Genomic DNA, 15,786 nt, shown 5'->3' on the forward strand with positions numbered 1-15,786 from the left:
AATGTTTTTTAGATTTAAAAAAATGTAATGTCTGGTGAACATTTTGTACCCTATCTTCAGCTTGTGGCTGCTCCCAGAACACAGTAATAATCTTCATATAATACTACTGTGTTTTCTGGATTAAATTACGTGTAATACTTTTCAATATTTCCCATGTAATATGCATTTATCTTATATCTTAGAAATTCCAGAGGTTTCAGAAATGACTTTATAAGTGGACAGGAGTACTCTGTACTTGCAATTTACTCCGGGCTTGTGAATTTCCGTATCTGTGCTAAGCTTCTGCGGGTTCTAGAGACTTAAATCTGACCCAATTTAGCTATAAGTTCCCTAAAGACTGTTCTACCTGACAATTACCTTACCTGAGTAGTAATTAAGATTCTGGCACTTACTTTTTTTTTTTTCCCCTTTTGATTTTTTTTTTTTTAATTTACTGCAGTAGAATAGCATCGTCTACTGATAGGAAGACATTTTAATTTGTGATGACAGAAATACAGAGTGCTTTCAGAGTTGTTCTTTGTAATGTATGTTTTTAATTGAAAAATGATCTATAACTTTTTTTATATTAGTTCAGAATAAGCAAGGGATTGGAATATGTTCCGTGCATCAACATCTTCAGCATCTGTGTACAGCTGTACTTCTGCTAAATTTAATATCGTTTGCTGTTTAGGGTCATAGATCAGCAGCTGCAATATGGGAAGAGGCAATAAATAGAAATTATATACATTTTTCTACCGTTCATTTTACAGACCCTGTCCTTCATTTGCAGTCAGGTATCAAACTGCTTGATCTGAGAGGAAATCTGATTTGTTGGTGTATTGCTTTTTTGAAGACCCCGATATATGTAGTTAGATTAAAATTTAACTCCTTAAAATTATGAATGACTTTTCAGCTCTATATTCATAACATATTCACTTGTCCCATTATATCCCTATGTTTTATAAGGCAGAGTTTGCTAAATCAGCAGATTTGCTCTACAATGTTTATTGTAATATTTCACTTTATTATAGCTGTATGCATTCTATATAATTCTATAGTTTATTATTAACTTGGTTCAAATTTCTTTGGTTGTTGATTTTTCTCTGTTTATAATCCAAAGAATATTTTGCTAGATTTGCACATTTCTCCATTATAAATTTAAATAAACATTAAAAAAATGAAATTAGTATCAATTTACAAATTAACAAATGGAAATAAAGTGAAAAAAAGTAATTTGTAGGACTCCATCCTCATTGATGCTGTCTGGGTTTATTTCACTATGGAGCAAGTTTTAAAATTAATAACTGCATTTTCTACATTTTTATGTTTAATTTTTAAGAAGGACATTGTCAACTACATTTTTTAATAGTTTTAAATGCTTTGAGTTTTAGTCTCTATTGTTTGTAGCACTCTCGTAGATGCTTGGAAATAAATTTTCTTTCCCTGCTGGTTTTGTCCTTTTTCATTTGATTATTTTTCCCCTTCCCAGTCAATATGCAATTATCATAGTGCTTTATTAAGTTAGTCTTGCTAATCTCAGCCAACACTATCTCTGAAATGGTGGGAATTATACTCATCACGTATCATCTGCAGCACCCCCAATGAACAGCGTGTTTTGACACAACAACAGGACATTTATTTGTGTTAAACTTCATAGCAGTGGTTGCTGGAGTCTCAGGCTTAGAATCTGAGAGTGTAAAAACCAGCCCAGCACAGCAGTATTGGGTTAGTCGCTGACACAAATCAGCTGTGGGCTGGGATTGTAGTTTGTCACAGTGCTCCCAAGGATCTGAGCAACCTGGGAAGGGATTTACTTGCATGAGTTGCTTTAGCATAGACTCTCTCACTTCCTGACTGAGCTCAGGGAAGGACCGAGCCTCACATCCACGGAAGGCAACTGAAAGATTAATTACAACTTCAGTGGGTTTGAAGACAAACCCTAATTAAAAGGAGGATCACCACAACTGAGCCAGTTAAGGTAAGGGACAGTAGCAAGAGTATATGATGTTGTGGCCTCTTTTTTCCTCTCGTGTAAGTCCTGCCTGAGACATCATTTGGGGGAGAGTGGGGGGAACAACAAAAATCCTCCAAATACCCTCAGTAACAGATGGTGTGACATTAGCCAGGAGTGACATGTGTTTTGTGAGTGTATGTGCTCCTGTTGGCAAAAATACCCAGCTCCTTGTCTAGCTGCTTATCACCAGACAAACTTGCATCTGAGGAAGGTTGACATGACCCCCTCTCACGTATATCCACAGTGCATTTGTACACAATTTCTCTCATCACTGGCAAGAAGTAATTAGGTATGCAAGTTCAGTGCTAGTTGCTAAGAGAACTCTCAAAACTTACACTGATATGGAAGGGGAGGGTTTGTTTGTGATTTTTTAGACTGCTTCTCTCATGTTCTTGCCATTATGTCAAGCAGTTTTTGATACCGTGTCAAGGGGTACAAGCTTGCAAGCTTGCCACCAGCATTTACGTGATCTTGTGCAAGATCATGCCTCAGAAACTGATACGACCACGGACAAGAAAAGCTTTTAAATAATTTGCATGTTTTCTTGGCTCCATATTGTTGACTGACTGACAAAATAAAATGCTGAATTTTACCTTGTTGGTGCTGATAAGCTTACAGAAAAAGTGAAGAATGGGATTAAGTTAGGCTCACAAAGAGACAACCTTAGCTTTCTGGGACCCAAAAGCCTGGAATTCTTTTATGACTTTCCCATCCAGCAGAATTCTCAGAATTACATGTTTTTATTGAAAGGCTCAGTAAACAAAAATCTAGGTAGACCCTGTGCAGGTTTCCATTTTGGTGATGGATTGAGATACTGAGCTACTGTAACCAAAGCTGAACAATCTGTACCAGAATCATATTCTGTATTTAAAAAAAAAAAAGAGAGAAGAGAAAAGAATGGCTTGTGAAAGGGAAGGAGTGAGCTTGTCAGAATTAGTCAGATGCAGGTCTCCGGAGCTTTGCTGTTGTTTTCACTAATTTGGGCTAATTTGGGTTGACTGGGGATCAACCAGTTTGACCCAGTTCCATGCCCAGGCATGCTAGTGAACAAGTTTTAAGAACAATTTTAAACAACTCCAAATTATAGATTCATAGTAATTTGAAAAACATGCTTCTTGTAGGCTCTGCACAAAGTCTTGGGCCTTGCCTGCTTACCAGCTTTAGCTCTGTATTTGTTACTCCCTCCCTTAGTAACTGCAAACCCTGCTTCCAAAATTAGGTCTTCTGCCTTCTCACAGCAAAGTGCAGAAGCCACGACCTCATGCACGGATAGCAGCTTTGCCATGTACTACACAGTTACTTCATGTGTGTGTACACACAATGGATTTTGCTGATGTCCAAGGCCTCATATCTACTGGACAGAGGCGGTGGGTTGTACATGCCAGGGGCAAGTGCTTACCCACGTTGGGGTTTCTGCAGAGTACATGGACCATTTCAGGCTTCTCCATGGAAAGAAAGAGAACACAGTTGCCCAGAGAGGGGGAGACTTGCTTAGACTGTGTGTGACTCTAAGACCTCTTTCCAGGTCAGAGAAGTGTCCTTTTCAAGAGTTGTTCAGACTTTCCGTTGAAGCCAATTTGTGTTCTATAAATAATTAAATATTAACTGGGGCAGGGAACTGAACCTGAGATTACCAAAGTCCTTGTGAGATCTCTAACTGCCAAACTCAAAACCTGATTTTTTTTTTCTTTTTAGTACTTGTTTAGTCCATTTGTAGTAGCTTATAACTGCATCAAGAACAGCAACAGCAGAAACACCAGCCAGGCTGCTGGGCAAAGCACCCCTTGGCCAGGAGGAAATCGCTTTGAGTGGCAACTTGGGAGTGGCAAATTCATAGCTGGTAGTGATGGGGAATAAAGCATCATCTTCTACCCCATACTGCCAGGACATCAGAAGGAATAGACACATCTCTTGTTTTCTGCATTTCTTTTTTCCTTTTGTGTTTGTAAAATCAGGACCAATACTAATTACTTATCTATCTGAGTCTAGGAGAAGACTTTTGGTTTATCTTGAGTCCTCTTGGCTAGGGCTGTTAGACTCTTGATTACAGGGATGCTCTTTTGAAATAAATCAAAATAAAAGCTTAATAGTTTGACCTTTAATGGGTTTAAAAACTAGAAAGAGGAAAAAACCTTACTCTGTAGTTTTTTTGAAGTTATCCCCCAAATTTTAAGACATGCCTAGCATTTAGCAAAAGAGACAGACTTTGTGACTGCTTTGGACTGAGGTTACCGATTGCTTTCCTTTTTTTTTCTTTTAAAGAGGTGAAAAACATGTTTATTTTAATTGACCAAATCCATATGCTGTTCTCCAGGCCTTTCTGCAAGTGAAGGGTTTATTTTGTTGTTGTTGTTGTCGTCTTTTCCAACCTAAATCATTCCATGAGTCTATGACTCACTACTTTGGCTGCCAAGGCAAATTTCCTCCAGCTCTACCACCAGCAGGCCTTGCAGACATACCACTCCTCTCACAGAGCTGCTTTATAAATATGAAGCACTTCTGTATTGTTCGTTGTGATATGTGGAGGTCTTAAGGGGGCCTGGGGGGATGTGGATTTTTTTGTTGTTTTGGAGCTATGATACTTTTGCTTTCACAACTACAAAACTGGCTTTCCAAGTTCACATGCTGTGCTCAGTGCCCTATCTCTGGGTGGTAAGGAGCAATTTTTCAGGGAGTAATAAACTGCCTCATACTTGGCAGGGCATCTTTAGAAAGCCCCATTGTTCCCCTGCTGCCAAAGATGGCCTTCCTTCCAGGAGACTATTCTCCCTGCTGCAGCCCAAGCTCATATTTTCCTTCTTATTAGCGTACTGAAGAAAGTCATCATTAATCAAATGCAAGCACATTTAGCAAAGTTCAACGTGTATGAAAAATTTATGTCAACCTTTAGGCTCTATGACAGCCCCAAGGCTTCACTTAATAAGTTCTATAATGACTTACTGTTAATGGCCGATTCACATTATCTCTTTGAGGTCTATTGGGCCTTTCAGTAACATTTTCTATTATTGATTATGGAGCTCTTGTACGTTACCCAGACGTATAAGCAAAAGTGTTGTTTATGTTTTTTGCTTTCTAAAATGGAAAGCTGGATGCATTAAACTATAAAAACTCACACAACGTAACTTTTTCTGATGTTTATTTATGTGGCTCTAGTATAATGCAATAGTAAATGAAAGAGTAGCTATTTGGGAGGGGGGGCTGGCAGAAGCTCTTGAAAATTACTAGAAATTTGACTTATCTTGTCCATTGATTTAGCAGAAATCTACACGTCAGAAACCATCATCCAACTATCTATAACCCTTGCTAACAGCCTCAGAAGAGGTCAAAGACAGAATGGCTGACTGCCCTAGATTCTGCAGTTTTGGTCACTAATGAATCATATTTAATCTCAGACGTTTAATTTCTTTCAGAATTTTATCGGGGTGGGCGGGGGGGGGGGGGAGAAATCAAAGGGAAAGGTTTTTGGCAACGGAGCACTGCCTATTTCTGTAGCTTTACACAATGCTCTAGCAAATGCTTTTCACTAAACACAATCTCCCAGGACTGTTCAGTGCTTATAATTGTGGTATTATTTTCTAAAGCCTAGATCCTGTATACACTTACTATTTAGCACAATGTTTACTACTGTGAATAAATGGTAGCACTCATAATAGTAAGTATAATGAGGTAACACTACTGTAATCTAAGTGCTCCCACACTACTGGAAGCTAATATCTCGCACTGTGTTGAAACGTCGTTAAATGAAAGAATATGAACACTTTATGTGCCTACACATACTGCCACTGCACTGCAGACTACTCTGAAGTGCCCAGTGTCATGTAAAATTCCTTTCATGGAGAAAAATTCCTCCAATAACACCTAAGCATCTCACTAAGAACTGCTAAAATGGCATATTTTTTTGTCATGGCCACCCAAAGAGAACTGATTGTATGTTTCATTCATGTAAGTAACAATATGCAACTGCAGTAAGGGGGAAGGTGGGGGGGGGGGGGGGGAGGATAGAAAAGGAAAACAGATAAAGCCATAGGACTTGCTTTAAAACATTTTGAAAAAGCCAGAAGAAAGCAAGAGGAATTCATTGTGTTGAGAGAAACTGTAAATCGCCAGCGAGGTCAGCATGTACTATCGAGCCACTGTAACATGTAGATCAAAACAGAAGTTGTCTTTCTTGCTGCCCCCCTCCCCTTTCCCATCACACTTGCAAAACTAAACTTGCTCCAAGTGCAGAGATGCGAGGTCAGAAGCCATCTTACTGAACACACAAACACACCAGCACCTAGAATATACATAGGAGGCATTTTTTTGATGTGCCCAATGGTCTGTTGTAAAGCCACCTAATACTAACTGGATTGATCTGTAAATACATGGCATGGCTTTTGCATTGCCAGCTTCACATTTCTGATGCTGGACCCGTGGCTTGGTGGTGGAATAAGTGGACAAACACATTCAGAAATCTGCTGGCTGCTTTTCAAGCAAGATCACAGTATAAACAAGCTATTTATCACCAAACTCTTTAAAGAATTTAAAGCTGTGCACAACCCTGAATATTCCAGGGAGACTATTGCTAGTAAACTGCTCTCAGCCATAGTGGATAATCAGAAACTTTAGCAAACAAGCTTTGCTATTAACTTTGCTTCAAAATAAAAAGGGCATCTGTACTTGACTGTAATAAAAAACTAGTGCAAAATGTCTGCACAATAATAACAGAGACCACAGTTTTAATGAGAGCTGGGAAAAAAGAAAGACTAGAATTTCTGAATGTTTATTTACCATTGGTGGATTATGAGATAATATGAAAGGCCCTGCTTTTTTGTAGCATGGCGGTCAGTGTGGAGTTCTGTTAATAAAAGAGCATTAGACGCCCACTGCACCTATAAAATTTGGAACCTAAACTAACCTTTACAGTGCAGTGCATCAAGCCGCATGCCTGTGATTCATTGCAGAAATGGCCCCTTCCCATCACACATACAAGAGGTGAGCCAAATTTCAGTAACAGTCAGCTGTTCTGTTTATTTGGCAGTACGGAGGTTACTGTAATAATCTGTCTCCGAAAGCCCAGACTATGTCCTTTCTTGTGACCTCCCTCGTAAGCCTCAGGCGTTATCATTCTTTGCTAGCAATTTGTGTTGGCTGCAGAGTGTAAGGGCAAAATTTATGAGAGATTCCTGGGAGTCACAAGCTGGAATAGTCAGTGACAGACAAGAGATTCAGGGCTCCCTGCTCGGCACAGGGGGCACCTGGGGTGTCTTGGGAGCAGTGTGGGTGTGCCAACTGCAGAGCTGCATCTGCCAAGAGAACAATGTGCTGAGACCAAGCCACCAAAAAACCACCACCCCTCTGGCCAGAAAACACTTTTCAGTTTGGAGAGTCAGGAAACTGATGAAGAGAAGCATTTCTAGGAAGGCTGCCTGCATATAAAGGCCAGGCAACAGAAGAGGTGCTGAAGCACGGGCAGCAGGGGAAGGAGGAGAAGCTCACCTTAAACCATCCTAGTCTCCCTGTGCTTACGGTACTGTTTGTCTTGAAAGCTTCAGGGAAGAGTGGGAGGATAAAAGATTCAGGCAAACTATTTTGTGGCTGATAATTGGTGCAATGTCATATAGGGAGAGAAGTCTACAAGACAAGCAAGATAATCCGAGTATGTATGAAGGTGTAAAAGGGACTTGGTTCTCAATGCTTGCCTCAGCCCCCATTCTCTAGACACCTTTTTGGTGGCATTGTCATGCTGGAGACCCAACACCAAAGCTCAGACAGGGGATAAATCAATGTGGGGAAAAGGTTTGCTTCTATGCTAGAACAAAGAGGGCCGTTCTGAGGCCTGGCAGGTGGGAATAACTCCGTTCAGGAGGCCCTGCAGATCTGTTGAGGGTGCAACATTTTAAAGAATCTAGACTACTGCTGACTTCAAATGTAACCTTGCAGCTCTTAAAAATCCCTTTCTCTCATAACCTCATTGATCTTTAAGTATAGCGACAGACCCCTAGAAAACTTTCATCTGTTCTCTGCTGGGTTCCATTCCAATCGTGTCGTGCTCCGAGACTCCCCTGTTGGTTTAGTATATCTCTGCTGTCATAGCAGTGGGGGATTCAGGTCAGAGCATTGCTGGAAAGCATGATATATTCTTTAAGTGCTTCACTCAGGAAAGCTTCCTCATTCAGAGCTGAATGGCAGTGAAGTGGGATGTCCAGCAGGTAAAAGACTGTTGCACTTAATGGGCCAAATTAAGAGTTATTTATCTTCCAAAGAGTTTCCATCTCTCTCTCTCTCTTTTAGTCATTGTCTGTCATTTTGAATCCTGTCATCATTTAAACTCAGAAGACTTCTTTGTGTTGCTTTATTAGACCTAATTTCTGACATATGACCTCCTCACCTCTTTGAGGTTCTGCAGACCGAGTTCAGCAGTTTTTTACTCTATTTGTGCTACTCACAGGAAAGGTCACATGCTGGATTTGGTCTCTGTTTCTTGTTATTGTTTTCCCTGAAAATGCTATTTTCTTCTTGATCTCTTTTAGATTACATTTAAAATGTGTTCTGCTTGCCACCCTGAGTACGCCATTAATATCCTTGCCACAAGCATCCATAACTCAGTGTATTACTCTCTGTTAGGAAAATTTACAGTACAGGTTTAATTTGTTTCAGTTAAAGATCAGTGTTGTCATGGAGGAGCATAATATCACTCTCAGCAGTTTAATGAATAAATAGGATAAATACTAAATTATTGCTCACTTTTACAGGTCTGTTCACTTGCAGAAGCTATAAGGAACATAGAAATTGCCTAAAGAATGAGGGCAAAGTCTGTAAAGTTTAGGGCCCATATTCATCAGAAATAAGGCCAGAGGAATCACTAGAGTGACGCTAGGGAGAAAGGTGGCCATATGCAAATTTAATGCAGAATAGTCTCACCCTGCCAAAGAAAAGAAAAAGAAAAACACAGAGGGTTTTAGGGGCTGCCAGTGCATATTATTCAACTTTCATTAACTCTCCTAAGAACAAGCCAGAGAATTGAATTTGGATTCTTGCTGCAATGCTAAACTGCAGCCCATCTGTTTTCCATCCCCAACAATGGATAGGCCAAAATTTATGCAGAAAAAAATTTGCTCTAGGATTTGAAGGTTTAAATAGCAGTTACCTCAAAATCTGGTGCATCTCCCCTCTTTCAGAGATGCATTTTATAAGAGCATTTTGTGTTCGGGCTTCTTATGACTGTGTTTGAACACTGCTTGAAATGATTCAGGAGTTTTGCTTGACAAACGGTTGCTGTGATCCAAGGCCCATATGGCTTGTTTTGGAGTGTGTAAAGGTCATTGCTTCTGTTAATACAACTAGTACAAATACTTCCCTGCCATCTGACGATGTTCCTCTTTATTCAGATTGGCAGCCATTCCCCCCTCCCCCCCCACAATCTGGAATTTCCTTTCAACGTGGGTTGTTGAAGTGGAGATGATAACAGTTTTAAAATCAAAGGTTGAATGCTTCTGTTGAGTTATACTTGGAACCGACCATGTTCTGTACAGTGAGAACATCCCATATGGAAAGGACATATGTGTTGGATACAATAATACATAAATAGTGGATACAATTTTATATAACCCTTATATTCTTATAGCTGTTACATATACTTCTGTCATGAGACAGGTGAAATAGATGACTTCGATACTGATATTTAGGTCCATATGTTGAAAGCTTACACAATAAATAAGGAGTTTTAAAGACAGATTTAGTTGTTCACTATTTTTCAAACATTTGCATTGACATAAGACACCCTTGAAACCACTGTTGAAATGTCCTTACATAATAACACCATAGACAGCACTGTAACTTCAAATTACGACATCCATCCTGGATGGACACGCATGTGCGCACGCGCGTGCACACACTCGTAAATTGTCAAATATAAACTATTTAAACTCATTTTTTCCTGGATTAGTTTAAAAAAAAAGCTATGTTTTTGGAGGAACACAGTAGGTGAAAAGTTTCAGTGAAAACGTTAGAGCGAAGATTAAATCCTGACAACATTTTTTGTTATGAAGTTTCAGCATTGCTAAGATTTGGAGCAAGGATGTGGAAACTGGCAGGAGGATAACGATGTCGTCACTCATTTACACTCAGCTCTCCCTAAGAAAACCCATCCAAATGTAGAAAATGTATAAGCTTCGGGGGGCGGGGCGCGGGGAACCTGTGTATTAGTACTTGGCAGCTAAATTCGCTAAAGAGTCTGGGCAGCAAATTCTCCGATCCTCTCCTTGCCCTCCCCAGGCTCAGCAGCAGCCCTCACAGACAAGCTTGAGCATCGAGCTGCCTATAAGAAGGGTTAAAACAGGATGTGGGAGGGGTCAATGTAATGACGTATGTTTATTTTAAAGGTGTTTAAATAAATTTTCTGTTCTTAAGACATTATAGTAATTTTATGAACCTGCATTACTCAGTTTCAGAAGTCAGGGAACAGCGACAATACATTTCATGCTCACAGTAAATGAGTTGTAATCATTTTTTCTTCATGACAACTGTATTAGCTTACAGAACTTTCCAGAAATTGTAGGAATATTTGTTTTGCCTCTAGTGACCAAACCACTGGAACTAGTTTTGCTGGAATAATTTTTTAAACCTTATTCTTCTAATTTTTCATCTTTTCATTTTTCTGTCAGTAAATACAAAGCATTGACATTGCTTTGTGAGAACCTTTTCTTACACTTAACTTTTTGGGGAGGAGGTTTGGGGAAATATGTAATTCTCTTAACTTATGTCCCCTGGAAATTAATCACCTATCAGATGAAGAACCTAATGGTTTGTGGCCATGCAGTTATTACAGTCACATTAAGTACTGAAATGTAGCTGCCTTTTTTCAACAGTACTCCAATAGTCAACAAGCCTTATAAAAGAAACTCACATGCTTTTTCTATGATTTTTCATATATCTGATTAAAAAATAACTGAGTGTTTTAACTGAGCTGTGTGACAAGCGTATATAAAAGAAACATTTAAAAGACTTCAAAGCTCTGTTGGTGCCTAGTGCGGGCTTCAAAAGAACCCTAATTCTGAAGTGTCCTTTTTTCCAAAGCATTTCCTGAGACTCTCCTTGTAAAAGGATCTGTGCTCCATGAACCTATTTGAATGTTTCCATTTTCTTGTGGAACTAAGCAATTTTTTGTTTGCTTGTTTGTTTGTTTTCTATCTAAATAATTGAAAATGCTGTGAGTCAAAATGGGTGGGAAAAAATCCTACAGTGAATTTCAATGGCCAGAACCAGGCTATTAAAGAATAGATTAACACTGCAGAATGGTAATTCTTTAACCAGCATGATCACTGCAAACTGAAATCTAGCTTGCTGCACTCCATCCAGGAACGAGAGTGCTTCTTCTCACCCAACAAGTGACTCCTTAATCAACAACTTTACATCTTTACAGCCCTAAGAAACAAAAAAACCTGCCTACATCATAAGCACTTACAAGCTGAGTTACCTAGAAAAGACTTAATTTATTTTTTATATTATAACCATTATTGACATTGTTAGGCTTTACACTAGGTTAGTGGGGATTTTCACACCCACCAAAAATTAAAGAGCAAGTTTCCATAGGTTCCCTCTACAAACCATTAAGGAAGTTATGGGGGGAGCTGAAAAGATCCTTCTTGCACCCTCCTGCTGCCTCCCACACACTCTCAGTGTACCATCTCTGGCGCTCATCCAATCTTCTTCTGTGCCATTTAACTGGCAGAATTTTTTTTGTATTTTTTCTTTAAATGGAGTTAAATTCTGGCTCGTTTAATGAGCTGAAATGATAAAGCAATAAGAAAACTAAATATCAAAATTTCCTGGAAGCCACCCAAATTGGATGCAACGTTTTACTCACTGTGACGATGACCCTTCATTCTTACCAAGTCTTCTGATCACTGCAGGGAGGTGCTATCACTTACTGATGCAAAAAATTCCTGTAGCCCTTTGAACAGTGCATGGCTGATACTCCAAGTCATCCTGTGTATTATCTTTTACATCTTTCCCTTTAAAAATATTCAGAGGTACTGTGAAGCTTGTTCCACAAGTAATTTCCAAGTAAAAACGTGTTTCTACTTTTTTTAATGTACATATCATTCATTGACTCACACTGACACATATGCGTATAACTTCAGATTTCCAACAGATTACTGTATATTTTGGCAGCCTTCAGTTATATGCTATTAAATTACTTGTGCTTTTATAGGACTGACTAATTGTATTGATAGCCCTTAAATATTGCTCCTATGGCAACTGCTGAATTTTGAGGTGCTTCAGGTAAGCAGAAATTTAAACAGCAACACTGAGACTTAACCTGGTATTTAAAAAGTAATAACAAGTGTAGTTAAAAAAGGAGGAAGAAAAAGAAAGGAAGGAAGGAAGGAAGGAAAGCAGGCAGGCAGGCCGGCCAGCCAGCCTTACCAAAAAACCCCCATACCTACAGTTTTGCTTATCAGGACTCTGCCTTAAGTCTTCAAATCCCGATTTCTCCAGTCTGTTGCAGTCCCCCTGGAAGGGCAGCACACCCCTCTGGTGTATCAGCCACTCCTCCCAGTTTTAGATCATCTGCAAACTTGCTGAGGGTGCCATCAGTCCCATCACCCAGGTCATTAATGTAGGTGATAACCACACTAGAGCTGCCCAAATTAAAAGCAGTGTAAGGGGTTAGAGACACAAGCTCCTGTACTGATGCAATCAGAGCTGGCTCCTGGGTCACTGGGCAACACACTGTGTAGCCACTGGCTTCACTTTTGGTCCATGCATCGTTCTTTACTAATTTTTCTTAAAAAAAATGTGGTTGTCTGCACATTAATGCAGCCAGGCTGAGCTCATATCCTCACCCACTGCAACCCACTAATAGCACTACCAGCCTAAGCCTGGTCTTTCCAGTTCTCACACTCTGAAGCAGCTGCGTGACTTCTGGCTCTGACATCCCTTGGATACCACTGGACTGAACATCTCTACAGATACGCCTTCCTCCCTCTCCCCACCCCTCCCCCCCTCATATTCCTTGAGGCTGCAGAGGAATGGAAATCTGACTCTAAAGGCTCAAAAGACCTCAAAATAAAAGACCCTACATTTATTATTTCTTAAATCTCAGGGTTTTCAGCTCATCAGTTTAGTAGGCCTGATGCACTGCTTTTGATTACTTGGGTTTAGCAGTTTGGGAAGCAGATTTCATTTCAATAGAAGAACAGGTGCCATTCATACCCTTAACTTTTTTTTTTATATCACTGCATAACACACATCTGTCTTACTGCTACAACACAAACCAGAAGCCCTGAGCACTATTTACCAATTATTCCACACCATTTTTCTTAAGGACAGGACTGTTCCCCTGTTCTGGTCAAATTCTAATTAACAGAGCGATAGAATCACTGTAAAATTGTGCAATTCCTATTTTAAATAATGTTTAGGTTGTACTGCTGCCCTTTTCTATCAAAGTATTACTGTGTGTTTTGGCACAAAGATATCTGCATTTCTATATCTTCTACCAGTTTTACAAAGGGTTTATAAGGCTTAATGAATGGAAAATGCTTTGAAAAGCTGTAGATAAAAGGCAATTTTGAAGGCAGTCATTAGTAGTAAATACCCTCATCAAAATTTCTCTTGCTAATCCTTTATCCTCTAGCTGTGCAGGCTGTGCTGACAGCACAAAACTACCATTCCTCCAAGGTTATTCTAATGCTAACTTACAGATGACAACTGTAAGAGTCACTTATATTTATAACTTTGCTGGCACAAATGTCACCCTCTTACCAACTTTGATCAGTTTAAAGTGTGCCACCTTAACACTACAGATCAATAGCAAAAAGAAATTCATAGACTTTCTCACCATTAAAACTAATATTGTGTAATTGGAAATCAGCTGCTTCAATTAATGGGAATATATGGCTTCATTTTGTAGGCACAACCTTTACATTTGAAAGTTCGGTGACATATGGGTTCCCACTGGTGCTATAATTACACCATGCCTAAAAGTCATCATTAGTTTAAAATGTGGAGGTACTATTTTTTTATAATGAACAATCTTGTGCTGGTTAGGCGTGCATGAGTCTTTTCTTTTAGCACACATTTCAATGGAACTCATTCATTTAGCTCACAGTTCCTCCAGTGGCTGCTACATACCCCTTGGCGTCAGCGTGGGCTTTCCAGGCTGACGGCTGTACCTGTGAATTGCAGACTTACAATGGTCCTGTTTAAAATGGTCTGTAATTGTAAGACAATAGTGTATTGTTTTCCATTAGGTCAAGGGTAATGTCCTTTCCAACACAGTAATTAAAACTCTGCACCCCAATAGTCCTCTCCTGCAAGAAGGTAACAGGAACAGGAATGTTTAACACAGGTGGGAGGCAAAATGAGGCTAATTGAGACAGGTCCGAAATGACTTCAAAAAATGTATGGGTGAGACGCTGATGGTAACCTGGGGAGGGTAGCTGTCAGAGAAGCAAGAGATAAAAAGGCCCTCTGAGTGCCTAGCTGCCGTTGTTGATTACCAAAATTTGCGATATGAAGGTCATTTTTAACAGCCATTCTTCTGTTATAAAACCCATGCCCGCATAAAATTCTCGCGCCATTAACATTTGGCTGTGTTTGATCAGGACGCTGCTCATGTTGCCTCCAAATTAAGTGGTTGGGTGGGGTGTTTTAATTGAAAAGATGTTAGGTTTGTCAGAAAAATGTTTTTAAAGTTGGCAGCGGGGACAGCTTACTAGGGAATGACAGCATTTACTTTGATCTGCAATGAACACTTCATTTTGGATTTCAGTATTTTAAGAACACCTTTGTATAGTTTAGAGGGAAAGTTTACATAAACTTGAAATAAACTTCCAAATGAAAACTAATGCAAATAGAAACAGGGAGATGTGTTTAAAATCTGTCAAAACTAAATGGGTTTTTTTGTAAAGTTTTGTGTTTTGGGTTTTTTTTATTTCAATGAAAGCAATATGTGATTTGAAGATGCACATCAAAGTCAAGTGTCTGTATTTTTCACACAGTTCTAGTAATCTGTCTTTTGGCTCTGCATCTTGATAGCTGTGGGTCTTGTAGATCCTCTAAACCATTTTATTACCTTGACAGCCACTTTAACTCTGAATAAAAAACCCAACACCCAGTCACATTTCCAAAGAGGCAGTAGAGAGGCATCAATATTGCTCAAATCAGAGAATGCAGTTGGGTGTATTTATTTGCCCTCATCACACCACTGAAAACCTATGAAAGACCTGGAGGCCACCTTAAAAGCATGTGAGCCTGAGGTCAGTGGAGCTGGAAAAGCATTTTTTTTTTAATTGAGCACACATGATATCAAAATCTGGGCAACCCTAATTAGCCTCCGTTACCTGCCTGTCAGTCTCTCTACGGAGAAGTTGTGTTGTCTCCTATTACGAACTAAATTATTTCTACCAGTCATTTTTATATCTTCTCTCTCCTCATCAGGGGACTACCATTTGGTCAACAAAGCACTCGAACTAGTGTTTCTTTGTAGTACAAATGAGGACTACTGGCATGATACTGCTTGTGAAGGCCAATGCTTGGATGTAGCCTGAAATTTTGAACACCCAGGTGGAAAGCTGGAGGAGGGCCATGTTAGGATTTTTGCTCATACTATCTGTCTTTCAAGGTGTGTATGGTGTTCTTCCTAAGTGGGCCTGAAGTAACCCAGTTTCTGGTTCTTTTCTATCCTCTTTGCCTTTAATTATTTCTTGTGTCCACTTGACTATTATTCAGCTTCATTATATATGTGTCATAAAGAGGATTAAAGCAATCAGCCTGAAGGAAGAAAATGTTCCTACAGTGAGACAAGG

The sequence above is a fragment of the Pelecanus crispus genome, chromosome 8, assembly GCF_030463565.1.
Source record: "Pelecanus crispus isolate bPelCri1 chromosome 8, bPelCri1.pri, whole genome shotgun sequence".
Classification (NCBI taxonomy): domain Eukaryota; kingdom Metazoa; phylum Chordata; class Aves; order Pelecaniformes; family Pelecanidae; genus Pelecanus; species Pelecanus crispus.